Source organism: Thamnophis elegans, chromosome 1, assembly GCF_009769535.1.
Source record: "Thamnophis elegans isolate rThaEle1 chromosome 1, rThaEle1.pri, whole genome shotgun sequence".
Classification (NCBI taxonomy): Eukaryota; Metazoa; Chordata; class Lepidosauria; order Squamata; family Colubridae; genus Thamnophis; species Thamnophis elegans.
The window spans coordinates 71,813,515-71,827,293 of record NC_045541.1 but is presented as its reverse complement, the minus strand read 5'-3'; the positions used below and the strand labels follow the sequence as shown (position 1 = coordinate 71,827,293).

Here is a 13,779-nt window from a genome sequence, read left to right as displayed (position 1 = left end):
ACATGGATTTCTTACTTCCTTTTTAGAATTTTTTTCAATTTCTTCTTCCTAACTTAATGTAACCTAGCCTGGCCTAACCTAACCTAACCTAATTTAATCAAATCTAATCTAATCTAATCACAGATTTCTTCTTGACATTCTTATACTGGTTCTTCAACTTTCATTTCCATAAAGTACCACAGGGAATGCCATGGCTTGCACAATTCTGCTTTTTATAGATATAAACATAGCATTTGAGTATCTTTTCTAAGACCTTCAAGCCTCCTCTACTAAGTGTTGGTTTGTGGAATATTTCTTGACCACTTGTTCCTATACTGTTGATGGTTGATTCTAAAAGACAGAAAATGTCTTCACTATCTTCATTATCAGTTCTAAGACTGGTTCTTCTATCTGTTGCCATTCATTTGGTCTTCTTTATATTGTGTTTTAGTCTAGTTTTTTTTTCCACTTGGACTACTTGGCTTTTATTATTAGAGCTTGCAGATCCTCTGCCTTTTCAGCTGTTAGGACAGCATCATCAGTTTATGCCAGATTATTGATGCTTGTGCCTTCAGTTTTTACAACCACATATTTCTTCTTCCAAATCAGCTTCTTTTAATATACATTTAATATAGATAAGGTGACCAGATTTTCAGATTGGTAAAGAGGGACACCATTAACCCGGGGGGGAGGGGGGGCTTGATTAAAAATTTTATATTTTGTCAAAAGGTCACCCCAGGACACTGAAACCAGCATAAATACGAATCTGTTGCCAAACAAAATTGTGATCACGTGACCATGAGGATGCTGCAATGGTTGCTAAGTGTGAAAAATGGTCGCAACCATTGACTTATAAATAGAACTAATGTTCTGAAAACCTGACCTAAATTACTATATATTTTAAATAGCTGTAAAGTTATGCTGAAAAAGTTGTTCTCAAGGTATTGTGATAAATTCAATAAAAAGAAGGGAATTCTTCATGCGCTTAAGGAGAAATGAGAGTATTGGATAGTAAATGGGCAAATAAAATTACCAATCAAAAAGAATATTTGCACCTCAGGGTTGAAATGAGATGTTCTCTCCTACTCTTTCCTCTTCCTCTCTTCTCTCTCTGTCTCTCTCATCCTCTTTCTCTTTGACTCTCTTCTCTTTCTCCTTCTTTTCCATTCTTCCTTCACTTATTCTTTCTTTCTCCCTTCTTTCTCCTTTGTCTCTTTCTCTCTCTCACCCTCCTTCTCTTTGTCTCTCTTCTCTTTCTCCTCCTTTTCCATTCTTCTATCACTTTCTCTCTCCTTCTCCCTTCTCTCTCCTCTTTGTCTCTTTCTCTCTCTCTCTCTTACCCTCTTTCTCTTTTTCTTTCTTTCTCTCTCCTTCTTTCCCACTCTTCTGTCACTTTCTCTCTCCTTCTCTGTCTCTTTCTGTCTCTCTCCCCTCTTTTTCTTCCTCTCTCCCACTCTTTTATCACTTTCTCTCTACCACCCAACCTGTCCCCATACTTATCTTCGACTGATCATGTTTGCAATAATTTACCTTTTCTAAATAGGCGCAGTTCCCTCGCTCAATCAAACACACACACACACACACACACACACACACACACACAACCATTTTTCTCCAAACTTTGGTCACAGCATGGTTCTGACTTCGGCTGGTGGGAACAGCTTTCTCCTTTCCCCGTCCAGTTTGGCAGCGAGTCTAGCGGAGAGCTGTCCCCATCCCCGGTGACTGGGGCGGAGCGGGGGTAGCGAGAAGGCAGGCCTGGCTCTTCTTGGCTTCTGCCTCTCCTTGCAGCATACAAGAAACGGCTCGTGGTCACAGATAAAAAGAGGAGATCGCGACGGAGAAAGAGCATCCTCCATTAGTGCTGCGCTCCCTCCCTTCCCTACTTCTGCGCCCGGACTAGTTTCCCCTCCCACCTCAGAGGCGCCCCGCTCACCATCTGCCGGTGGGCGTCTCCGGCGATCCCCTGCTGACGGCGAAAAAAAGGCCCAACACCACGCGGAGGGCGGAGAAGAGCAGCGCCATCGTCGCCTTCACTCTTTCTCCTGCCTTTCCCTCCTGTTGGCCGCCAGCCGGAAGAGGTGGAACCGGGGCAGGGGCACAGAAAGGAGGCTGGGAAAGCTGGCCCGGACGGCTTTCTCACACACAGGATGGGCACAACCTGGAAGACACAGGGAAAGGTGCCCGCTCGCCAGTCTGCCCGCCCACCCTTGGGCTCCAGGGGCAGCACCTCTCCAGTGCCTTCCTTCACGCCCTGCGGAGTTTCTCGCACACAGGACGGGCGCGACCTGGGAGACACAGGGAAAACTCCGCAGGGCACGAAGGAAGCAGCATGGCAGCGGCGGAGCTGGGAAGGTGCTGCCCCCGGAGCCCAAGGGTGAGCAGGCTGGCACGGACTGGCGAGCGGGTGCCTTTCTCACACACAGGATGGGCGCAACCTGGGAGACACAGGGAAAGGCGCCCGCTCACCAGTCTGCCCGCCCACCCTTGGGCTCCAGGGGCAGCACCTCTCCAGTGCCTTCCTTCACGCCCTGCGGAGTTTCTCGCACACAGGACGGGCGCGACCTGGGAGACACAGGGAAAACTCCGCAGGGCACGAAGGAAGCAGCATGGCAGCGGCGGAGCTGGGAAGGTGCTGCCCCCGGAGCCCAAGGGTGAGCAGGCTGGCACGGACTGGCGAGCGGGTGCCTTTCTCACACGCAGGATGGGCGCAACCTGGGAGACACAGGGAAAGGCGCCCGCTCACCAGTCTGCCCGCCCACCCTTGGGCTCCGGGGCAGCACCTCCCCAGCGCCTTCCTTCGCGCCCTGCGGAGTTTCTCGCACACAGGACGGGCGCGACCTGGGAGCCACAGGGAAAACTCCGCAGGGCACGAAGGAAGCAGCGTGGCAGTGGCGAAGCTGGGAAGGTCCTGCCCCCAGAGCCCAAGGGTGAGCGGGCTGGCACGGGCTGGCGAGCGGGTGCCTTTCTCACACACAGGACGGGCGCAACCTGGGAGACACAGGGAAAGGTGCCCGCTCACCAGTCTGCCTGCCCACCCTTGGGCTCCAGGGGCAGCACCTCCCCAGCACCTTCCTTCACGCCCTACAGAGTTTCTCGCGCACAGCACACAATTATGGCCATCTTTCAACAGTGCAGCATGTTTGAAGGTGAAAATCTTCTGCATGAAAAGGAATTTTTGTAAGATTTGGGGGGGCGGGGTTACAGTCCAAACTAGGTATGGCTATAAAGCCTCCTTCTTGTAATTTCTTTATTTCCACTCCTAAATAGTTCTTTATTTCTCTAGACTCTTTTACTGAAATTCCTTTTCAAGTTATTTTGCAAATGAGTAAATTTGTGATTGTTCTTTTGTTATGTAACAATTATCATCCACAAATGCTAACAATATAGAACTTTTGCCTTCACAAGTTTTAGTATACAAGCATGGATCAGCTTCATTTCTTCTGAAACCCATTTTTTTTCAAACTGGTACCTAAACATCATTTCCAATTTCTTGTTTTAACCCATATATGGCTTTTTAAAATTTATGCACTGTTCCTGGTTGATCACACTCATAACCAGGACCTTGTGCCTGTAAACCTCAAGTTACAAATGCAATGGATCCAGCTTTCCATTTTTTCTGTTCGCCAGAGGTAAATATAATACTTCTTAGTAATTTTGTGGCTCATAAAAAAATGCTACGTACTTTTACCGCATCAACTGTGAATCTTTCAGGAGCAAAACCTTTGTTTACTCTTTCAGAATTCCTTGGAATAAAATGTTCCTGTTTCACTGGAATCTCACTGTCCAAACATTCCTCTGAGCTGTACTCAGAGCCTGAGCTACTCTAGGATTTCTATCGAATGTGACTGTGAATGTTCATTTATTGGAGATTAACAGGAATAAAAAAATTTGGTATTGGCATGTACCTTTTCCCAATTCTCATCTTCAGAAAAATTTGCATCAAATAATATGTTTGTGTCTATCTGTAAATCTATATGCCTTTGACCCCAATTGATAATCTTTATGTTTTGATTTCCTTGCCTTTGGCTCTCCTTTCCTTCTATTTGTTTTGGGAATGTGCACCCATGCATTACTGCCAAAGCTTCTTAAATGTGCCAAAGATGGTTGTCTTTTACGTAACATTGTTGGAAGAAATGTCCAGCTGGGGAAAAAGACACTGGAAACATGGAGGCTGCTTGGAAAGATGGTTTAATGGTGGACAGGATCACATGGCTTGAGCTCCTGAACAGAAAAGGGGGATCACATGCTTCCAAGATGTTGGGTGAAGAAGAAAAGAGGAAGAAGAGCTAAAAGTTCCTGGCTTTATACTCTCTGTTTGGCCTCAACTTCCTGTTTCCTGTTCCTGTGCAAGAAATGTATTCTGATTGGTTGTCAGACTCCTATGGGGCCATGCAAGGGCAATTCTTTAGGTTGTCCTTTGAGTCCAAGTCTGGTTGAGCATATCTATATTGAAAAGGAACTATAAATACCATCAACATAAAATGGAGCTTGCTCAGAAGCTGAAATACACCAATCAAATGAGATGAAGAGTGGGAAGAAAAGGAGAGAGGTAAGGGAAGGAGAGGGATAGGAGAGAGGGTAGAAGCGGGGAAGAGGAGGAGAGAGATGAAGAGTGGAAAGGGGAGAGTGGAGTAGGAAAGAGGAAGAGGAAGTAGAGAAGGGAAGGAGGACAGAGAGAAGAAAGGAGGTAGGAAGGGGGATGAGAGGGAGAGAAGAAAAAGAAGGGGGTGAGAGAGGGAGAAGAAAGAGAAGAAACCAATAGTACATGGAGAGCAGAAGAGCCAATAACTGTTTTTTTTTTCTTTTTCTTATGGGGACTTGATGGTAAGATGAATTGATATAAACATTTAATAATACAATACGATGTTGGCTATCTAAGAGTATACATGTGATTATATGTTATGAAAATGAAAAATAAAAAGCTTTATGGGGAAAAAAAGAATGAGTCTGTTTCCTGCCTAAAAACATGTTTCCCCATTTCTTATCCAGGGAAATATAATACTCTGCCTTTTCAATATTTCCCAGACTATTACATTTTTCTAGGAGAGGAGTGGGTACTAACTTCCTATTACATGTAATATGGAGTTTCATTAATTGCTGAACACCATTGTTGTCCCCAGTTCAGGTCTGAGCCTGGTGCTCAGACCAATGAAGGACACCAGACACAAGGTGCAGGTTTTGTTTCCTTTTATTGAAGCACTCCAAGAAAAGGGCTTCTGGCCAAAATGCCAAGAGCTCAGAACAAAGGATAAAGAATGCTTTTCACTAAAGCAGAAGGCAGAACAAGGCAGGATAATAATAAATATAATCTAATAAATATTTTAGTAATGGTCTAACAATTTATCCTATTGGTCTCTAGCTGTCCCTATTCCTAAATCTTGGGTAATGAATGTTTCGGGAATTATCTATTACACATTCTATTTGCTTCAGGCCATTAACATTCCTAACTTTTAGCTGAGCTATGCAAGGTGTCTAATTCTTTGTTACTGTTTATCAGTCCCGTAACCACCTACAATTGTTACAAGCTGTACACATGCCTATTCTCTGTGAATAAGCCCTCTTTGTTCTTGCCAGACACATTCCACAATTACAGCCAGTTTTGATTTGTGGAGACAACCTGCTTCAATTTTCTTGACAAGATTTGCAGAGGTGGTTTGTCTTTGCCTCCTTCCTAAGGCTGAGAGGGAGTGACTGGCTCAAGGTCACTCAGCTGGCTTGTGCCTAACATGGACTAGAACTCATGGATTCCAGCTTTCTAGCCTGATACCTTAACTACTACACTAAACTGGCTGTCTTGTTTTCTTTTGGCATTTATTTCTCTTCTCTGACCCTTTTGCTATGTCCTGTGTCTCAACTCCTGAAGTTTTGGAATTAACTTAATAAAAGTACACAAAAAAATACTTTGAAATTTAGTTAAAAAGACTTTGATTAAGGGATGTTTTACATGCTGTTTCATCCTAACTTATTAACAGAGTGCTGCTGTTAGTCTAAAATATTCAAACTTGAGGTGGAGAGGAGGTTTATCAGCTGCAAAGTCTTATACTAAATATAGCTAGGCAAGGTACATTGCCAGAGGTCATTTCTAAAAATTTGTTTTCATGCCATCATCTACCCAAATCAGAGATTCCATTATTTCTAAAGGTGAATCTGTTTGTGAGATTTTTTAAATCTCACTTTTACTGTTTTTTCATAAATAGAGCAGTGAAGATATCTACAACTCTTTCTTCCTCCTATTTCTCCCACAACCACCACCCTGTGAGCTGAGTTGGACTAAAAAAAAGTGACTAGCTCAAAGTCATCCAGCCGGCTTTCCTAAAGTGGGACTAGGAGTCACCACTCCTGGTTTCTGTGCCAACACCTTAACTGTTAGACCAAACATAGTGATTTCACAGTTATTTCACTGAGTGTTTTTTGGGCTGAAAAATAGGAGTAGGGTGTAATAACCAATCAGGAGATCCAAATATGATCAAATCATAACTACCATATTTTTCAGAGTATAAAACTCACTTTTTTCCCTCAAAAAGATGGCTGAAAATCTGGGTGCCCCCCCCCCCCAGCTCCCAGGAGCACTCTATAAACTTCCTAATGCCTTTTTGGGGGGGGGGAAAACTGGGCTCATTTTCATGAAAAACGGGCCTTTTGGGGAGGTTTGCAGACTGCAAAAACTTTTTTTAAAAAATTTGTCTCTTCAAAACCTTGGTGTGCCATATACTCTGGTGCATCTTATACCCCGAATAATACGGTTTTTGTAATCTCCTGGGAGATTAAAAAAATCAGTAATAGCTGTTTTTATCGAGAATTACATCACCCAACTTCTTGTCCTAAAGGTTGTAAAGCAAGTTGTACAAAGCCTCAAGCGTGGGAATGTGTGATAAGTTATAACAGCTCATTCTTTCAAATTGTTTTAGCTTGTACACATAAAGGATAAAGCAGGCTGATTAGCTGACAGATTGAAAGGTCTGTAGACATTATCAGTTGTCAGAAGCTTTTTAAATTTTTAATTGGCATTTTGAAAGTATACCTTAATATGCATTGCAGTTACGACACTTTTTTGTAATTAGTATTATAATAGCCTTTAATTAGTTCCTTGTTATGACCTAGATCATTCATGTTCTACTGGACAGTCACTTGTCTGAAGTGACATAGGGTCTTCTGCTTGAGCAGGGGGCTGGATTGGAAGACCTCCAAAGATCCTTCCAGCTCCATTCTGATTGATTGTGCCATCATTTTTAAATGTTCATTCTCTAATGAGCTTGTAAACATGTTGTTAACCAAGGTTGGTTTGTGGTTATTTTCTAAACAGACATCTACTATAATAACCCATCCTAGGACTAATTTCTGGACGTATGGAGCATTGTGGGAACCATTGATCTGAGTTCTTGCTTTGTGGACTTGTAAAATATCTCTTCCTAGGAGCAAGATTACCTAAGTCTGAGGATTGTGCTCTGATATCAGGTGTGCAGTTCAAATGAGGATGATGAATTGTGCATCTGGTGTAGGGATTTCAGATCTATGGTTAGGAATCTGGTTGCATTCAATAAGAGTTGATAAATTCAGGCATGTTCTCCCATCTACTGATTGACTTAGAAATAAGATACAAAGTCCACGGAAAAAGAGAAGGGGATTAATGGAACATTGTACTTTCTTTTGCATTTGGAGTCCTGTGTGGTCCACTGCTTTTGTAAGTTATGGGGTAATTTTTGTGCAATGGGGTTGACAACTCTGGCTGTTTCAAGGAATGCAAGTCCTGGCAACTCCCCTTCCAATTTGGCTACTTGAAGTTCCATCAGTAAGTCATTAAGTTCCCTAAGTTTCTGATAAGGCCTGTCAGCTATTTTTGGGAAGTCTTCAAGTCTTTTGAATAGTGCATTTTCTACTGCTTCTGATGAATGATAACACTCATCAAGTCTGCCCCAGACCATTTTAAGGCTTGTCACAGGATAGTTTATATTTATTATCCTGATTTGTTTTGCATGCTACGCAGATTCAATTCTGAGCCATTTAATTATTAAGTATCCCTTCACTGCATGACAAATCTAAGCCTCTGATGGCATTTTGAACATTGCTAGGCTCTATAGCTTTCAGGGCAACCATTAAACCTCATAAAACTCATATTGTCCCAAGAACTTGGCCAAGCCTATGGTGGCTTGATTATCTGACTGGGTATTGCTGTGGTGAAAAAGTGTTGTGTAATCATACCTTTTAAGGGTCTTTGGTTTCAGCTGGCCCTTTCTATGCTGCTCTGGCAGGAAGGCAGATCCTGTAGAATAACTTGCAGACTCAGGTACCTTGGGTGTAGGGTGCAGCTTTGCTTGGAGCTCTCTCGTTTCTAAGTGTGAGGTTTGTCATTGGCTTGTAGTGGTACTGTGTAGCATCTCTGGCTTGCTTCTTGAAGGTTGTCTTTTCCATCTAGGTGAGCATTGCTGCTTGGCCTGAAGTGTTGATGGATGCACTCTGAAAGGCATTGCAAAGCATGTTGGAGTTCAGCTTCTGGCCCAAGTGTGTTGCTGCATTTGCTGCATTCATTGTCATAATATACATGTCCTCCTGGGGCTTTGTCTTTGGCTGTGACAGCTGCTATTTCTTTCTCTATGGCAAGCCACTCTAGGTTAGCTTCTAACAGGACTTCCTGCATTTCCAAGGATGCCTCTTGCTGCATTCTTTCAGGTTCTTTCTCTATTCTTTCAGGCCTCTAACCATGCTCCCTCTCTCTTTTTCATTTCCATTTCTTGATCAGTAAAGGCTGCTCCTGCTTTTGCTGCTTCAGCCTTTGCACTGGTGATGGTAAGTGCATTACTTGCTTATGACTGTTTGGAAAAACTACAGATTTGAGACCTTACTTTGTTTGAAAGTAGCTATGTGACATGGTGTCTTCTGGAGGTGCTCAACTGTGTGAAGACTTCTATATTGCCATATGTAGGTGACTGCAGTGACTGGGTAGCAGGCCTCTGTGTAGTCACTATCCCAGATCCCAGTTGCTGGGTAGCCACCATTTCACTATTCTGTCCTTACTACATGTTACTCTGCAGCTTGCTAAACCCATCTATCCTCCAATAAAACAGACCATGTACATATAGTTGGTTGCTTTATTAGAGGAACAGAGGGGGTGAAACTGGGGAAAAATAGAAATATATACAATAAGAACTCAAATACAAAATAAGCAGTGATGAGTTCCTGGTGGGCATAACAATTAACAAATACAGATAAATCTAAATGTCACCAGTGATGCTGTATGTATGGGATGTGGATTTTTATCCTCAGATGAACATGTATCATGGATCAGACTGGATTCTTCCTGGTGCTTCATTTTCTTCAGAATGCTAAAGGAAATGGAGTTTGGCTTCCCAGGATGCATTTGTTTTTGGAGTGAAGGTTGATGGGAAGATGACTATTAAAGGGTCCAGTCAACTTCCAATCAACACAGATTGGTATTTGGCCCCAGCCACTAGATGGGGCCAAAGAAGAACAACAGTTTATATATAAATTAAATACTGAGGGCTTGGCATATGGATTGCCATATAGCAGTGGTGGGTTACAGGCGGTATGCCCCAGTACAAGTGTACTGGTGCCTGCCCGGAGCACCGGGTACCATTCCAGTATGGTGCTCCAGAGGGCTCACCTGCCCAACTGAGCTCCTTACCTGTATTGGAGCTCTTTGGCGCTTCAGCGCATGTGCATGGAGCACATGCCGCCTGTGCAATGCAATATCGAGCAGCTGGAGCGTCGTGGAGGCATCACAAGAGGTAAGGACACTGTGCATGTTCATGTAGTGGACGCTGGTTGCAACGGGATTAAGAACCCATCACTGGCATATAGGTAGTTTTATCAGGGAGTCACATTGAGAGGGAGGGGGAGAAGACCCGTCATTAATTAATCATAGGCCATGTAAGAAACAGGTAAAAACCTTCTCACATTGTTGGAGTTTGAGTTGAACAAGATCCATATTAAAGGATGTGCTGAGCATATGCAAAATAATAAGTAGCAGACAGCTCCAATTAAAAACTGTTTGTGGTATTATTTTCTTGGATGTAGCATATAACTTCAACTCAGCTATCAATAAGCTATCAATAATCATGTGCTCGCTTGGAACAATACAGAGAAATTGGAATGATACAGAGAAGATTAGCATGGCCCCTGCGCAAGGATGACAGGCAAATTCGTGAAGCGTTTCATATTTTTATATGATTAATCAATATGGCCAAGTGTCAGGATTTAAAATAAATTTAGGGAAAACAAAGATGCTAGTTACGAATATGAACACTAAACAAAGGGAAGAATTAGAAGGAATGACAGGATGTGAAATAGTCAAAAATGTCAAATATTTAGGGGTTTAGATCTCAACCTCAAATGGGAAGCTATATAAGAATAATTATGAACCACTATGGCAGAGATGAAAATTTGGGAGAAATTACAATTATCGTTGTTGGGAAGAATAGCAGCTGTGAAAATGAATATTCTACCTAAATTTTTATTTCTTTTTCAAATGATACCAATATTTAAAAAGGATGCGAATTTGCTAGAATGGCAGAAGGGCATTAATAAATTTGTATGGGCAGGAAAGAAGCCGAAAATAAAACTAAAAATAATGCAAGATGTGCGTGAGAGAGGAGGCTTGAAATTACCCAATTTAAAACTATATTATGAAGCAGTAGTTTTATCGGGAATTAGTGATTGGATTAATTTAACAGATGACAGAATACTTAATATTGAAGGGTATGATTTGGTCTATGGATGGCATGCTTATTTGTTATATAACAAAAAGGTAGATAAGAACTTTAAAAATCATATTTTAAGGAATGCTCTATTGCGTGTCTGGAAAAAATATCAATATAAATTATGTGATAAGATACCCATGTGGGCAATTCCTAGACACGCAATAGAAAATATAAATATAGTACAAAAACAGAATGTAATTACATACAGACAGCTTCTTACCTTAGAAAAAGGTGTATTACAGTTAAAACCTTTGAATGTACTAAAAGAAGAAAAGGCAATTCAATGGTGGTTTCAGTATGGGCAGTTACAGGCCAGATGGAAAATAAATCAAAAGGTCGGCTTTATGCAAGTCGAGGATAATTTACTCAAACAAATTAGAGATCAAAGTCCAATGCATATAAAGAGATTATATAATGTATTAATAGAAATGGATTTGGAAACAGAACTAGTTAAAGACTGTATGATAAAATGGGATCAAAATTTTGAAGAACCAATAATGTTGGATACATGGGAAAAGATTTGGGTAAGAAATATAAAATTTACACAAGCCCAAAATATGAGAGAAAACTTTTATAAGATGTTTTATAGATGGCATTTAGATCCTAAAAAACTGGCTTCTATGTATCCGAATTTACAACCTAAATGCTGGAGATGTGACTGTGTTGATGCTGCTTACTTTCACATATAGTGGACTTGCAAAAAGGTTAAAGCATTTTGGATAAAAATATGGTGTATTATGCAAAATGTTCTCAAAAAAAGGATAAGGTTTACCCCTCAGTTATTTTTGTTAGGTATAATTACTGATTGTACAGTTGTAGAGATTAACTTGATTTTGCATTTAATAACCACTGCTAGACTTTTGATGGCGCAATACTGGAAGAAGGAAGATTTGCCTACGATTCAAAAATGGACATTGAAAGTAACAAACCTAGCTGAGATGGCTAAAATATCTGTATATCTTAAGGACCACTCAAACGAGAGATAATTAGAGAAATTAGGAATGATATAAATTGTTTAGAGTTAGCCTAGCAAGGAGGAGTTAAAGCTCAAGTGAAAGATGTTATTAACTTTTTTTCTTTTTAAGCTTATTTAGGCATGTTTTTGTTAAAGATGTATACCTTGTATCAGTTCTGGGAAGTCTGGGGGGAAGGTTGGGGGGCATGGGGGGGGAGGGGGGAGGAGTAAATATTTGTAAAAGCTTGTTTTTTAAAATTTTCAATTAAAAAAAATAAGATCAATAATAAAAAAACCTGACTTCTATTTGAATTATACCTTGAAGACACACGTGCGCGCACACATACACACACACACACACACACACACAGAGAGAGAGAGAGAGAGAGAGAGAGAGAGAGAGAGAGAGAGAGCCACAGACAGACGACCCTTCTTTAATTAATCATAGGCCATGTAAGAAACAAGCACAGAGGCAGCAGGTGAAAACCGTCACCTTATCTGTCACCATTTGCCTTAGTGGTCAACAGACTGTTAGGTGGAAATAGAGAGTACAGTTGCCAATAACATTTTTGAATGGGCTGATACTCACTTTCCTCTGAATGCTATGCAGGACATGACACCTCAAAAACTGTAGGTAGGAATACAATTTATTTCATTCCATTTGTATGTGTGTAACATGTGTTTGGATACTTTCATGTCGTTGTTGACTCCTGGCAATTACTTAGATAAGTCCTCACAGGTTTCTTGGTAAAGGGTTTTTTTTAAGTAGTTTGCCCTTGCCTGCTTCCTACGCCTGAGAGAGAAAGACTGGCCCAAGATCATCCAGCTGTCTTCCAGTTTCTAGCCTGATGCCTTAACCACTACATCAAACTGGCTCTCACTTTCATTTCTATTTACTGTACTTAAAGCTAAAGGTAAATGCCTACTTTCCAGTCTTATATTTTAAAATGTTCTCTTCCTTTTCTTCTGTCAAATTAAGATAACAATTGTTCTTGGACCCTCAAATTGTGCATGTCTGATGTGTAAGATTTCAGTGCCAGTCTCTTAGGCACAAGGTTACTATACAAGGTACATTGTCTATTAGAGCTAGCCTGAGTCAAACATTTACATTCAAATGTTAGAAAACAAAGAGAAACCAAACAGAAGTCCAGACCCACAAGCCAAAAATAAGGGTTTCTTGGTTCAGAGTCTCTCTATGATAGGAAGCACCAATGCCTGAAAAGAAAAGGGCCAATTGGAGGGTTTCACCTGCTGTCTCTTCCTCCCTTAGCTCTCAGCAACGTGTAATGTTGACCATTCCTGGTTCAATGACTGGTTCACTGGGCACCTGAACTTCCAGATTGAGCATCAGTGAGTATGAGCTAGAGAAGGAGCAAGGGCATAGAAACGTGTGTTTGTGGGAGTGGGAGACCTTTGGAGCAATCATACAACACACATGGTCAACGTTAAGCAGGGCTGCCATGTTTTGCACCTAACAAAAGTTCTGGAATCATCACCTGGCACCCTCTTTCCTTCTTGCAGCCTTTTCCCCACCATGCCACGGCACAATTACTACAAGGTGGCTCCTCTCGTGAAATCTCTGTGTGCCAAGCATGGTGTTCACTACGAGTGCAAGCCCATCCTCACAGCTTTTGCAGATATATTGCAGTAAGTTCCCGGCTGAGGGAGGCTCCTTTTGGGCACTGGATTATCCAGAAAAGATTGCAGCTAGAAAGAGCACAAAAAAGATTGCCTGGGGTGAAGTTGTTCTCACTGCCGTCAATCCTCTTCTCCTTTCTCTTTCTGCAGCCATCTGAAAGAATATGGGCAGTACTAGCAGGAAGCTTATCTCCATGAATTGGGAATGGAAGATGTTCAGGCAGCAACAAAAGTGCATTAACTTGGTGAGAAAGGATGACTTTTAATTATGGAGAGAATAGGATATTTCCAATACTGAATTGATCACCTCTATTCTCCTTCTTTAGCAGAGACATCAGGAGTTGATTACCTGCATGTTTCCCCATTTATGAGTGGGAAGAGCCAGGGGGCTGAGTTTTGGTGAACCTCTTTAGCACTCTCACTTTGGTAGCAAGAGCTGCCTGTTTTATTCCAGTTTATTCCATCCTTACTAGAATAGTCCCCATTCTT

The 13,779-nt window shown here is 41.7% G+C and overlaps 1 non-coding gene and 1 pseudogene across 1 annotated transcript; both read left to right on the top strand.

Annotated features, from left to right (window-relative positions):
• LOC116505333 overlaps positions 1-13,531 on the top strand; it is a 39,926-nt pseudogene extending 26,395 nt beyond the window's left edge.
• LOC116523775 lies at positions 10,059-10,161 on the top strand. The gene has a single exon (XR_004257135.1). It is a non-coding gene; the product is annotated as a U6 spliceosomal RNA (small nuclear RNA).
• Positions 13,532-13,779: the final 248 nt, after the last annotated feature.